At 46.1% G+C, this 13,056-nt stretch overlaps 1 long non-coding RNA gene across 1 annotated transcript in view; it reads left to right on the forward strand.

The window, feature by feature from the left end:
- Positions 1 to 3,019: 3,019 nt before the first annotated feature.
- LOC141085986 (uncharacterized) overlaps positions 3,020 to 13,056 on the forward strand; it is a 64,963-nt gene continuing 54,926 nt past the window's right edge. The window contains exon 1 of the long non-coding RNA XR_012231451.1: positions 3,020 to 3,231. This is a non-coding gene — a long non-coding RNA (uncharacterized lncRNA). The remainder of the gene's footprint in view (positions 3,232 to 13,056) is intronic.

Raw genomic sequence — 13,056 nt, forward strand, 5'->3', positions numbered from 1 at the left:
GACCCCTCATTGTTCTCGAAGTATTCCATCAATCCGGCTTCCAGTTTGTCTCTGTAGGGAGCCCTCTTGAGGAGGGACTCATTGAGCCTCCAGTGGCAGACTCTTGTACGTGGGATTGTCTGGGCTAGGGTGAGAGTCATTGGCGCGTGGTCTGACCACGTTATTGCACCAATATCCACATTGCTCATCAATCTAAGGGTCTGAATGTTGCCAAAGAAAAAATCGATCCTGGTGTGTGTGCCATGAGGGGGGGAGTAGAAGGTAAAGGTTTTTTCTGAGGGATGTTTAACTCGCCATAGATCAAATAAGGCAAACCTGCGGATCAGTCTTCGAAAGGCAGCTGTCAATTTACATTGAGACGGGCTCGACAATTGATTGTTAATGGTCAACCTGTCCAACGAGTCAGAGAAAATAGTGTTAAAATCTCCACCCACAATCCACGCTGAGGAGGGGAGGCGTGTTAATTTGAGGAGTACCCGGTTCAAAAAGAGGACCTGGGAGGTATTAGGGGCGTAGATGTTACACAGAATAATTGGAACTTCCTTATATGACCCTTGTAGGATAAGGTACCTACCCTGTGGGTCTGCCAGGGAGGTAGTAACTTGGATGGGACAGGTCCTTGATATCAAAATCGCCACACCGGCTTTTTTCCTTTCCTGGGAGGCTAAGAAAATTGTGGGGTAAAGATGTTTAGCGAAATTGCAGTTCCCATTGAGATTCAGGTGTGTTTCCTGTAAGAAAACCACATCAGCTCGCTGGGTCCGCATCTCACCAAGCGCCATTCGTCTCTTAATGTTTGAGTTTAAACCCTTAACATTTAGTGTTAAAATTTTAACCATATTTTAGGTTGTAGTAGCAGAAAGCAAAATTAGCATTACATACAGAGACCAACCGGGTATTGCCCATCCCAAAATTGCCTGATGGCCCACGATGGATGGCTCTCAAAGAGGTACAGAAGATTCCCTCACCACAATCAGGGTAGACACATAAGGAATGGGAGAAGACATTTACAATACACACAACACATAGATCACAACATTTACATGTCACAAATATTACCAGAGAGGAGTGAAGCCACAGGCGAAAGCCTTCTCCGCTACCGTCCTCTCCGGCCAGGGTCAGAGAAAAAAAGATTGGCATAACGTAAAACTTTACCAATATCTAAACCCTGACCTCCTTTACCAACTCTTCCGTAGGAGGAACCAGGGTAACTCTAACCCTTAAAAGGGGGTCTGTAGCTATGGACACACTGCTATCACAGTCAGTGTCAAAAGCTAGATTCTAAACATTTAAGAGAGGGGAGTGTTCAATTCTCACCGCCCTAGTAGCAAGCCAATGCAAATAGTGTGAGGAGTCTTAACCAGATATATTATCATAAAAGAAAAAGAAAAAAGTGAACAGCTACTTATGAAAGAAAGAACCAACCAAAGTCCCTATAATAAACTGGGGAGGGCACAAGATCCCCCACCAACTGCCCCCCAAGGGGGGACTCCAGCTTGAAACCAGAGATTCAAACACAGGGCTCCAGTTCCCAGAAGGAAGAAAAAATATGAAAAATTGTTATCTCAGGTCGGAGCCGGTCGTGCCTTAGATCGTGATGAGGGAGATCCCCCCCTAGAGTCCACCTGTTGCCAAACCGGACGGAGTGGACTGGACGGCATCTCCAATTCCCAGTCCACCAGGGAGGGCGGAGGAACCCCCAGGTCAGTGCAGAAGGCTGGGAGGTCCCGAATAGATCGAAGCACTACCGTACGACCATCTTTTGAGGCTATGAGGGCAAACGGGAACCCCCAGCGATATCAGATGCCCTTATCTTTTAAGGATGCAAGTAGTGGCTGCAGATGTCTCCTTTTCTGTAGGGTGATCCAAGATAAATCAGGAAATAATTGGATCCGAGTCCCTTGATATTCAATTCTCTCTGAAGCACGGGCTTTAGCCATAATAGACTCTTTTAATTGGAAGTCATGGACACAGCAAATAATGTCACAAGACTGATTTTGCGGCCCCCTGGGGCGTAATGCTCTATGTGCTCTGTCCAATTTTATCCTTTGAGTTGTGGGGCACTCCAGTACAGTGTTGAATATGGTTTCAAGTATGGCATGGACATCCTCATTACCCGTGGCCTCAGGGACGCCTCTTACTCGGATATTATTACGTCGTCCTCTGTTGTCCAGGTCTTCCAGATGTTTGTTAGTTTCACTCAGAGCCTGAGCATAAGAAGTCACGTTCTTTTGTAGTTTGATGATGTACTGTCTAGTATCATCGTGATCCCTTTCCATTGAGTCCACTCTGTCTGCTAGTAGCCCAACATCTTGGCGGATTGAGTTAATCTCTGACTTACAGGTTTCTTTTACTTCTGAGATCAGGGATTTGAAGTCCTCTTTGGTAGGGAGGAGATCCAGATACTTCTTCAATCCTCTGTGGTCAAAATGGTGGTCCATCTCTCCCGACTCAGTCTCTGATGGGGAGTCACGCGACCCCCCCCGTCCTCCTGCTGTGACACCAGAGCAGACAGTGAGGGCGTAGAGTCCAGGTCCATACCCACTGGGCCCGACCACGTAGTTTTATTTTTCGCTTGAGTGCCTTTATGGATTGATTGTCGTTGTGACTTTGGTGGCATGGGGTCACTCGCAACACAGTCTCTCTTAGTAAGAAACTTGTCCAAAGGGGTCATAAACGGCTGCCCCCTTCTTAATCTGTATGACCAGCTTGAACCTCGTCTCCTCCTCAGCCCCGCCAGGTCGTCCCCTAGTCCGTGCAATGTATTATATCTCCTTTCAATACTATTTATTGATGTAAAACCGTTAAAATTATAGCTGTCCACTTATGTCCTCCATCTGGGTGGAAAGGCAAGTCTCCCCTCTACGCAGACATTATACAGGGGTGTATATCTCCTTCATGGCTCTTTCTCGTAGTAATGTCTTTACAACAGGCTATTATTTCGATGACCACTAGATGGCAGTAGAGTATAAGGCAAAAAGAGAGCCTTTACTGCTTTATTTTTTTTTTATTTTTTTTTTTTAAGGCAACTGCAGCCCAGTTTCCCGCTCCCTTCTTCTTCAGCTATCAGAGCTTGCAAAATGGCGTCGCCCACATGGAGCCCCGGGGTCCCGAGGGGGGCGCAATTGCCGCCGTTGCACCTCTGGAGCACAACCACTTTGTCACTTGGAGATGCCTCCTTCTCCTCAGGGACACTATCTCTCCCGTGTCTGAACTGGGACAGCACTGAAGGTAAGACCCAGGGCTGCACCCTGACTATGTGGAGGTGCTATAAGAAGGCCTTACCTCCACTGTTTCTCTGTGCGTGCTAGGAGCTGTCCCACGGGTATAGTTCCGATCTCAGTGTTCTGCTTGAAGCCCTCCTGGAGTTATGCTCCCAGCCCAGGTCTGTGTCCAGAACCCGGGGTGATAACCAGGGAACCTGGCTTGCCCCTCGCCGGCCACCCAGGGGTGCTGAATCCTACAGGTATCTTCCAGGGTAGCAGGGGAACCAAGTCAGGATGTTTTGCAGCAAATTGTAAAGTTTAAAGAGGAAGTTTCGTGTTCTAAAAGCAGGAGCCCAAGTGAAGTGCTTCTTCCCTGTTAGGTGCCCAGGCCACGCCCCCCATGATCGATATGTTTTTAAGTTTTGATTAGAGGTTTCCACTCATATATTTGTTGGGATTTGTCTCAACTGCAATATCTAAAATAATGAGATTTGGTTGTGGTCTTTGTTTAGATACATAAAGTAAGTTTTCCAATGGGAAAATTATGGAAATAAACTAGAAATCATGCTCAACTGTTTTAAAATATTGTTAAACTTCATTCCAATTTGCACCAAAAATCTGTACAAAATACCGGGTGAGTCATAAAGGACGGATGTATTTGAAGTGGCTATAACTCACCACCAGGTGGAGGTAGAGATGTGCGGGAGGCGGGGTTATGTTTGTGAGGTGAAAGCATTGTTTTTATTTTAGTTTCAGTTTAAGCTATGGTGCCGTGGACGATAGAACATTGCGTTTTTGCGTACGACAGTTTTGTCAAGAATAATGAGTGTATCACAGCCGTTCAGCGTGAGTTTCGGCGTCATTTCAATATTCACAGAAATCAAGCTGTTCCCGCTCGTAACACTATCCTACGTTGGGTTGAAGCACTCCGTACACGAGGTACACTAATGAACAAACGACCACCGGGGGCTCCACGAACGGCACGTACCGCTGCACAGCCCTAAGGTAACGGTGTGGTGCGCTATGGGCAAATATGGCGTGATCGGTCCGTACTTTTTCGAAGGCGATAATGGCAATACTGTTACCGTGAACTCACAACGTTATATCGCCATGATAAATAACTTCTTTGTTCCTGAGTTACGACGGCAACATATCCCCATCTCTAGTGTGTGGTTTCAACAAGATGGGGCAACGGCCCACACAGCCGGAGCAACAATGAACGTTCTTCGCCCTCTCTTCCCTGGTCGCATCATTTCCAGGTTTGGCGATATTAATTGGCCTCCTAGGTCCCCAGACCTGTCCATGTGCGATTATTACTTATGGGGTCACCTCAAATCACGTGTATACAAGCTTAAGCCTCGATCATTACAAGAACTGAAGGAAGCTATTCGAGTGGAAGTTGCCCAAATCGACAGAGTTGTGTTGGAACGTGTTGATGCCAACTTCCAAGAACGCCTTTGGAAATGCATCACTGATAATGGCCACCACATGGCAGATGTTGTTTTCCACACTTGAATTTGTCAAATGCTATTAGTATACGTAACCAAATCTGTGAATACATTTATATTTAATAAATATTTAACGATTTTATGATTAGTTTAAAAACGTCCGTCCTTTATGACTCACCCGGTACTAAGCTTGAAGCTGGAAATTTTGTTCAGTACACTCCTTGTTAACTAAACCTCTAAATTGGTAGATTTTAGCTGTTATCATAATTTGCAAAACAATTAGGGTTTTTTCATATCAACACCAGTACAAACCCTAGTAATATCAGAATGGGATTGCACTGATTAAACAGAATCTGTCACCTACTTTTGGCGGGCGATGAAAACGAGGTCGGTCAGGTCCGATGGGCGATGTTCCCGATGTGGGCCGCCTCCCCATCCTTGGCCGCCATCCGCAGTTTTTTGAGGAATAGGAGTAGGTGTCCGCCATTTTTTGCGCATGTGCTAAGCATTCTTGGCACAGTATGCTATGCCCAACTGCGGGCAAAGCCGAAAAGCCTGACTGCGCATGCGCCGGTTAACTAAGCCCCGGAACCCAGCAAAATACTTCCGGGGCTTAGTTAACCGGCGCATGTGCAGTCAGGCTTTTCGGCTTTGCCCGCAGTTGGGTAAAGCATACTGCGCGTGCGCTAGCCAAGAATGCTTAGCGCACGTGCAAAAAATGGCGGACACCTTGTCCTATTCCTCAAAAAACTGCGGATGGCAGCCAATGATGGGGAGGTGGCACACATCGGGAACACCTCCCATCGGACCGGACCGACCCCGTTTTCATCACCCGCCAAAGTAGGTGACAGATTCCCTTTAACTGGTGATTTCCATGTATTGCTTTTAGGGTCCATATTCATCTTCAGTAGTAACCCCACAGTGGTTAGTGTCCGGGCTCATGCATACAACTGATTTTCTCAGACCAGTGCTATACAGGTTTTTCACGTACATTGTGGAAAATTATTATTATTGTAGGTACACTTTAACTGTGAGAGACAGAATCTTTAAAAAATCCTGAAAATCACATTGTATGATTTTTTTTTGCATAAATAAATTGCATTTTATTGCATGAAATAAGTATTTGATCACCAAACATCCAGCAAGAGTTCCGGCTCTCACAGACCTGTTAGTTTTTCTTTAAGAAGCCCTTCTACGCTACACTCATTACCTGTACTAATTGCACCTGTTTGAACTCGGTACCTGTATAAAAGACACCTGTGCACACAATCAATCACACTCCAACCTCTCCACCATGGCCAAGACCAAAGAGCTGTCTAAGGACACCAGGGACAAAATTGTAAACTTGCATAAGGCTGGGATGAACTACAGGACAAAAAGCAAGCAGCTTGGTGAGAAGGCAACTGTTGGCACAATTATTAGAAAATGGAAGAAGCACAAGATGACTGTCAATTTTCCTCGGTCTTGGGCTCTAATGAAAGGGAACCTGTCACCTCCTTTTCAGCTATGAGCTGCGGCCACTGCCTTTTTGGGCTTATCAACAGCATTATAGAATGCTGTAGATAAGCCCCCAATCTAACCTGAAAGAGAAGAAAAACAAGTTTTATTATACTCACCCGGGGCGATCCGGTCTGATGGGCGTCGCAGATGTTGGGCCAGCACCTCCCATGTTCATACAATGTCGTCATCTTCCTTCCTTTGTGTCGTGGCTCCTGCACAGGCGTACTGATTTGCCCTTTTGAGGGCAGAGTCAAGTACTGCAGTGCGCAGGCATCGGGAAAGGTCAGTGAGGCCCTGCGCCTGCACACTCCAATACTTAGCTCTGCCCTCAACAGGGCAGATCAGTACGCCTGTGCAGGAGCCACGACACAAAGCAAGGAAGATGATGACATCATATGAAGATGGGAGGCGCCGGACCCGGACCTGCAACACCCATCGGACCGGGTGAGTATAATAAAACTTGATTTTCTTCTCTTTCAGGTTAGATCGGGGGCTTATCTACAGCATTCTAGAATTCTGTAGACAAGCCCTGAAAGGCAGTGGCTGCAGCTCATAGCTGAAAAACAGGTTCCCTTTAACATCTTGCCTCCTGGTGTAAGGGTGATTCTGAGAAATGTCAGTGTAAAAAGGCTGACAAACAAGGGTCAAACACCTCGAATATTGTCAATCTCACTCTTTTAGCAGCCTGAAATCAGCGCCTGTAAATACAACCAAAATTATTCTGTGTGATGGTGTAATATGTTAGCATTTGGGGCACCATTTTAAATGTTTGCCCATGGCCCCACTTTGCCTAAAACCAGCCCTGCCTGTTCCCATGATATTCTATGGGGCTGTGCACATGTTCGACATTTTCCTCAGACAGAGTGGTCCGAGTGTTGGGTCAAAATCGACAGTACAAGTCTATGGGTCCATGAAAAAAATCAGACCACAATTTCATGAACTGATAGAATGGAGAAGGCGGAGAAGCTTTGTTTTCACTCCACATCTGAGAAAAACTGATGCCACTCTGATTAAACTCTGATAAAAGTCTCTGATCAGAAAAATTGTACCATTTTTCTCGGACGTGAAGAAAACAGTGGTGTGACGCTAGCCATATGCTGTATTTGTAATTTCAGGTCATTTTGCAGAATAATCAATATCCTATATAGAAAAGAAATACCAAAAATAACCAACCAATATTTTACCAATGAATATCAGACAACAGTATATAATCCACAAAAAATATTCAGCAAAAACTAGTACCGTATATTTTGCACCATAAGACTCACTTTTTTCCCCAAAAATTTGGGAGGAAAATGGGGGGTGCATCTTATGGTGTGAACGCAGGCTTACCAGGGGGTTGGGGCAGCAGAACCGGCGGCGGCAGAGATGTGGTGATGATGCTGCGGCGGTGGGCAGTGGGGAGTGCACCTTAGCAGGATCCCTTCCTTAGGATGCCGGCAGCAGAAATGTGTCTACGCTGCCGTCCGGTGTCCACGGCGAGCGCATCACCGGTTTCCCTGCGGCCATCTTCCTGAAGCCGTAGGCCACCGGAGGATTCAGGAAAATGGCCGCCGGAGGCCACGCGTGCACAGATTGAAATCTCGGCGGCAATCTGCTTCAGGAAAATGGCTGCCGAGATCTTAATCTGCACACGCGCGGCCTCCGGCGGCCATATTCCTGAGGCCTTCCCACGTCTTCAGGAAGATTGCCGCAGAGAAACCGGTGATGCACTTGTCGTGGACACCGGACAACAGCGTGGACACCGGACAGCAGCATGGACACTGGACAGCAGAGTGGACACAGCTGACACTGGACCCGCAGCATCGCACCCCGGGACTGCAGCATTGCCCCACTTCTGCCACAGCTTGTTTCCTGAGGAAGGAACCATGCCTCCCTTGACCCCGCTGTACCACCACTGGCCCTCAGGTAAGATACCTTACATTCGGACAATAAGACGGCCCCCCATCATATAAAAATCTTTTTTCTGCTATTTTCCACCTCAAAATTTGGAGTGCATCTTATGGTCCGGTGCCTCTTATAGTCCGAAAAATACGGTATGTAATACAATTTCAATGTTTTATTTAATATACAAAAGTTATGATGACACAAAATATCATATAAAAATGAAACTTATTAAACAAATTAAAATCAGTTAAAATATAATGGATACATTAATTTATATTGTAAGTGCAGGGCAGGATATGTCAGACGAATTGGTAAAAAAAATAATAAAAATAGAATAAAATGTATAAATATATAGTGGTTATCTATGCAAAATAATTATATATCATAATGTCAAGTGAATGAAAATTAACCCAAGAGAGATATATAATTAATTCAACATGATAGAATTAAATTTGTGAATAATTATTCAAAATAGAATATATTTATAAAAAAAAAAGTGTTCACAATAAGAGGCATCAGATATAACAAAAAATAAAATATAAATGCATGAGGAAAATAATGGTGAATACTAGATCATATAAAATTCATTTATAAAAAGCAAAGTGTTCATAATGAGAAAAACCTCATGATTAAGGGTGGTTTCACATTAGCGCTTTTTAAGCGCACGCACGGCCGGGGGTAGCTCCGCCCCCGAGCCGGCTCTCTGCCCGGCGTGCCCGCCCCTTGCTTGTAGCGCCGCCTCCTAGCGCACAGCGGCGCCTGCGATCAGCGCACCCTATCTTTAGCATAGGGTGCGCAGATCGTGCGCAGGCCGTGCGCTAGTTGCGCTTTGACCTGCGCTGCGCACTTTTGACGGTGCGCCGTGCGCGCCAAAATCCGAAGTTTGATTTTGGCGCGCACGGCGCACCGTCAAAAGTGCGCAGCGCAGGTCAAAGCGCAACTAGCGCACGGCCTGCGCACGATCTGCGCACCCTATGCTAAAGATGGGGTGCGCCGATCGCAGGCGCCGCTGTGCGCTAGGAGGCGGCGCTACAAGCAAGGGGCGGGCACGCCGGGCAGAGAGCCGGCTCGGGGGCGGAGCTACCCCCGGCCGTGCATGCGCTTAAAAAGCGCTAATGTGAAACCAGCCTAATGTGAAAAAATGATTCAATAAATAGAATATATGTGCATAGTACACAACCATAAATACTAACCAGTATGACACACCTCTGCCCCTGCACATGAAGGGGATCGAAGAAAGATGCCCTTTAGGCTATGTGCCCATGTTGCTTTTTGGAAGCAGAATATTCCTGAGCGGAAACGCACACCCTCTTCCCAGAAAACGCATGCATTTTATGACGCGCTTTTGTAAGCGTTTTTGACGCTTTTGTTAAGCATTTTAGCATGGGTTTTCCTAAGCATTTTTGCAATACAATTGTATGTATGTGGAAACGCGTGTGTGCGTACAAATTTATATATTTTATTCTATTTTTTTTTTTTTTTTTTTTTCCAATTAGTCGGACATACCCTGCCCTGCACATACAATATAAATTAATATATCCATTATATTTTAACTGATTTTAATTTGTTTTAATAAAACTCTCATTTTTTACATATTTTGTGTCATCATAACTTTTGTATATTAAATAAAACATTGAAATTGTATTACGTACTAGTCCTTGCTGACCACTTTGCAGAATAAGCTGCTGTGTGTGAACATGAGGAGCAGCGCTATTTTGTTGCATTGCAGTACATGTACTGTATATGGCATTTTGCAGAATTCTTTCTGTGACATCCAACTATGTACGAGTCTGCAGCAGAAGAAGAGAGGTGGAAGAAGGTAAAAAAAGAGATAACAGACAGGACAGTTGGAGGAGAGAGCGGAATAATTCTAAGGTCCACAGACTCCCTTTACTGCCCATTACCTGCCTTCAAACCTAACACTATGGAGTCCCTTGTTGCAGAGCATTAGACATACTGATTGAGGGGGTAAAGCATTGCTTAGTTCTCCCAATGAAAAAACTGGTGTTATATTTTAAAAAGGCAAATGTAAAATCTGAATATGCTATTTTACCAAACTGAGCCTTAAGTTCAGAGAAAGGAGCAGTATGTTGTATGCATTTGGACTAATTAAATGACGTATTGTGGAGTTGAGTACAGGTATTACACAATATCATAGGAGGCAGTAGCCATACCTGGGCCCTGAGAAGAAGACAGCAGTATTACTGATGTCATGTGGTAAGTGGGTGGGCTAGGAGTTCCATGGTTATGACCCTAACCTCCCTATACATAGACTGTGGTCCTTTCCTCAAGCACGTGCACTATAGAAGCAGTAGTGCTGGTCTTTCCTCCAGACTCCCTATACATAGGGCATCTAGCTGTCCTACCCCTGCTAATAAGGTCCTTTAATTGACTATCCAACTAGCAAGTCAATTCAGTGGAACAGTCAATAGACTTGATTAGCCGTTGGGCCCTATTTGAAGGGGATTTGTCATTCGATTTCACAATTTCAACTGCATGCATTATTAATTAAATCTAAAAAATCCAATGAGGCTGATGTACTTACTTTGAAAATCTATTCCACAATGGCATTACCTTCCTGTGTAAATATTTCCATGTTGAATATTAAAATTAACATTTTAGAGGTCCAGCTTGAGACAGAATTCAAAAATGCTGATCTTAATTTTTTAAATTATACAACCATTCTAATGTGGGTTTTCAGAGTAAGTACACCAGTCTAACCAGATCTAAGTTATCTATTCAATCTCTATATATAAAACTGAATGTATGTATGTATGTATGTGTGTATCACCAACCAATCACGAAGCATCTTTCATTTCACCAGCGCTGTTCAAAAGAAGCTGAGCTGTGATTAGTTGCTATGAACAACAGTTTTCCTTGCAACCAATCACTAAGCATCTCTCATTTCACCAGAGCTGGTTAAAAGAAGCTGAGCTGTGATTGGTTGCTATGAGCAAGTTTTCCCACTTGACAACACTTCAGCAGACACTGACATGGTGGGAGAAATCTAGCATCCCCGGAAACATAAGCTCCCAAACATTGTCTGCCCACCAGAAAGGAGCAGAGTGCACATGACAGAAATGAATCCCCCCCTCCTGTGCCCTTATACACATCACACATCCTCCATGCCATAGGCACATCTTACCTCTTAAAGGGATCTCTGGTATGGAAGTCAGGGCAAATCCATCCAGTGCTTTGGTTTTGACCCCCGGCCTCTCTTAAAGGGATCCCCGGTACGGAAGTTAGGACGGTTCCACTCAGCTCTGTGGTTCTGACCCCAGGGTCTCTTAAAGGGATCATTGGTATGCAAGTTAGGAAAAATCCACTCAGCATTTTGGTACTGACCCCAGACCTTTCTTAAAGGGATTTCCAGTATGGAAGTCAGGGCAATGGCCTTCAAATGCTCTGGTACTGATCCCACGTTCTCTTAAAGGGATCTCCTGTACAGGAGTTAGGGCAAATCCCTCAGCGCTGATTCTGACCCCAGGGTTCTATTAAAGGGATCATTTGTATGCAAGTCAGAGCAAATCCATCCAGCACTCTGGTTCTGATCCCGGGCTTTCTTAAAGGGATCCCCGGTATGGAAGTGAGGGCAAATCCACTCTGCACTTTGTTACTGACCCCATGCCTCTCTTAAAGGGATCCCCAGTATGGAAGTCAGAGCAATTGCCTTCAAATGCTCTGGTACTGACCCCAGGCCTCTCTTAAATGGATCTCCTGTGCGGAAGTTAGGGCAAATCCCTCAGCGCTCTGATTCTGACTCCAGGGTTCTATTAAAGGGATCATTGGTATTCAAGTCAGGGCAAATCCACTCAGCGCTCTGGTTCTGACGCCAGGCCTCTCTTAAAGGGATCCCCGGTATGGAAGTTAGGACCGTTCCACTCAGCGCTCTGGTTCTGACCCCAGGCTGAGGGTATGATGCGGGATATTAGGGGTAGTAGTCAGGTGGCACTGGCTGATGGGATGATGTGTAGAGGTGAGGGCCGAACTGGGGGGGGTGGTCCCTCTTCTTACCGCGCAGAGATAAAAACAGAGACACGATGGAGGCAGATTCTGGGTGCAACAAGTCCAAGTTTATTTCCCACTTGCCGTCCGCCTGACGGCCTCAGAAGCACACCGCACTTCTTTTACCTCACGGCCCACCGTTTCCAGGGCCGCTTCTTACACACCGCACGTTACACTTGGGGACGTGTATGCACACACCGTCCCCTCTTCACTCGTCGACGCTCCTGACAGGTCCGTCACTGTGGCCGCCTTAGGCCCTTAAACCAACAGCGCTTCCTCTGATCAGTCATCGTGTCAAATACGGTGTCTCACACCCAGTGCCTCTTCCCTTCTGCGGTTCTTCCTGTCAGGACCACCCCCCTGACGGTTTCTCTCCTCAGTCCCCCTGGTCTGGATTCACCTCACAGCGCACAGACTGTAGCAGTCCTCCTGTCACTGGAGCTCCCCCTGGGGACTGGAACTTTCTGGAACCCTCCCTCAGTATTTATAGCTCTCCCGGTCCCCTGTCACTGTAACCCCGCCCCCATGACCAACGGTTTCTAAAGCCCTAAGCTGTTGTCAAGTCCTTTGCTCACACTCCTCCCTGCCATCTAATGGTCAACCCAAGGTACTGCACGTCCACTACACTTTCCTAGCTGTTTCCCACTGTACACCTACCTACACTGTGCAAACCTTTCCTTCTTCACTCTGACTAGTCCGTCCGTCTTTCAGGTCACCTTCCCTACACTCTCCCTTCCTTTGTCCATTGTCGTCCTCGACAATCGTCATCCCTGCCTTCGTCGTTCTGAAGCTACACCTACATTCTGTTGTCGGACCAGCTGTTGAGCCAAACCCACTATCTGCGGGGGGCCGAACCATACTGGGAGCACTATGCTCTGAGCAGCCTACTGCTACTCACCAGCGCGCATGCCACATGACAACGTCTTTCAAATTGGGCTAGGTACACCCATATTCTCTCTATGGCGTGTACCTTCCCCTACTCTCCCCTACTGTCACCTTCCACTATTCGG

Source organism: Dendrobates tinctorius, unplaced genomic scaffold (genome assembly GCF_039654945.1).
Source record: "Dendrobates tinctorius isolate UK_male_01 unplaced genomic scaffold, ASM3965494v1 ptg000029l, whole genome shotgun sequence".
In the NCBI taxonomy this organism is placed as follows: Eukaryota; Metazoa; Chordata; class Amphibia; order Anura; family Dendrobatidae; genus Dendrobates; species Dendrobates tinctorius.